The sequence below is a fragment of the Volvox carteri genome, assembly GCF_000143455.1.
Source record: "Volvox carteri f. nagariensis unplaced genomic scaffold VOLCAscaffold_11, whole genome shotgun sequence".
NCBI lineage: Eukaryota > Viridiplantae > Chlorophyta > Chlorophyceae > Chlamydomonadales > Volvocaceae > Volvox > Volvox carteri.
This window is the reverse complement of record NW_003307554.1, coordinates 1869468-1870600: the sequence shown is the minus strand read 5'-3', so window position 1 is coordinate 1870600 and position 1133 is coordinate 1869468. Positions and strand designations below refer to the sequence as shown.

The 1133-nt window shown below is 51.9% G+C and overlaps 1 protein-coding gene across 1 annotated transcript in view; it reads right to left on the bottom strand.

Annotated features, from left to right (window-relative positions):
- The window catches only part of VOLCADRAFT_89210 (uncharacterized protein), a gene marked incomplete at both ends in the record, with an annotated part of 12437 nt that overhangs the window by 7952 nt on the left and 3352 nt on the right, over window positions 1-1133 (bottom strand). The window lies entirely within an intron of this gene.

Below are 1133 nucleotides of genomic sequence, written 5' to 3'. Positions count from 1 at the left end.
TGCAATAGAGAATGCTGTATAGTACCTATAACGCGTGTCAGCCGGGCGAGATATTATGTTTGGTCCGTTACACACACACACACACACACACACACACACACACACACACACACACACACACGGACATGGGCAATCCTACAGGTCGGGGCCCCCCTGGGCGCTTCGCGCTGGGGCCCCGCCCAAAAATNTTATATACACTTGTACACGCGCATTTTGCGAATCGCACGCGCGCATCCGCGCGTTAAAATTCGGGACTGTCTTTGGGCCATTTTGTACGGTCTGTTTATTCGGCAGAGTACGACCCCTCACATTTCTGCGAGGGGCTGCTTAAATAGGGGGGTCCTTGTGAAGCAGCTGCTCGCGTTTCCAAAGCACGTATGGTGTTGGATTGTAAGGTGCCCAAGTACGTTTGCGAGGAAGAGAATGTGGCCAGGCTGGAGAGGAAAGTGCAGTGGCATATTGGAATGTGAGATTAGCGTAAGCGAGTTACAGGGCGTTTGGCGCACGGGCGAATTTACGTAGCATCAGTCCTCAGTTCACGTCTTGGAACGAACATCAGCATAGGTCCAAGCCCTCTCGCTTGGAGGGATATGCAAACAAACATCCTGATAGGGGTAAACTCGCATGCTATATGCATGCTTAGTTGAATGGTGAGATGCGACCCCCCCTTCATTTCGTGCTCGGCAAGCCTGCCACCGCGTACCGGATATGTTGGCGATGTTACAGAGACGCTGCACCTTGGTTTCTGTGCGCAATGCGACCCCGCCGACCAAAACTACACGTGCCCAACTGAAGACATTCCCGGTGGTTGTGCAGCAGCTCTTGAGGCTGTTGCTGGCTGAAATCCATCCTGAGCTGTTGCAACACGGCTAACGCGGGCACGTCCCTATGCACAGCAAATAGCTGTTCCAAGCCAACAGCGGCGTCCATGTCACCGACAAGGCTCTAAACGTCTTATCTGTTCTTATGTTTAATTAAGTTTATGTATGTTATACTTTGCGCAACTTTGTAATTTGACTTTACTCTGAAAAAGGTGCTGTATATGTTGCACTACCGAATCCGCGCCCGTTTGCTTGCGCAAACTGCCGCTTCACCAAACGCTTCCTCTTCCCGCGGTCGTTTCAAGCGCCCAG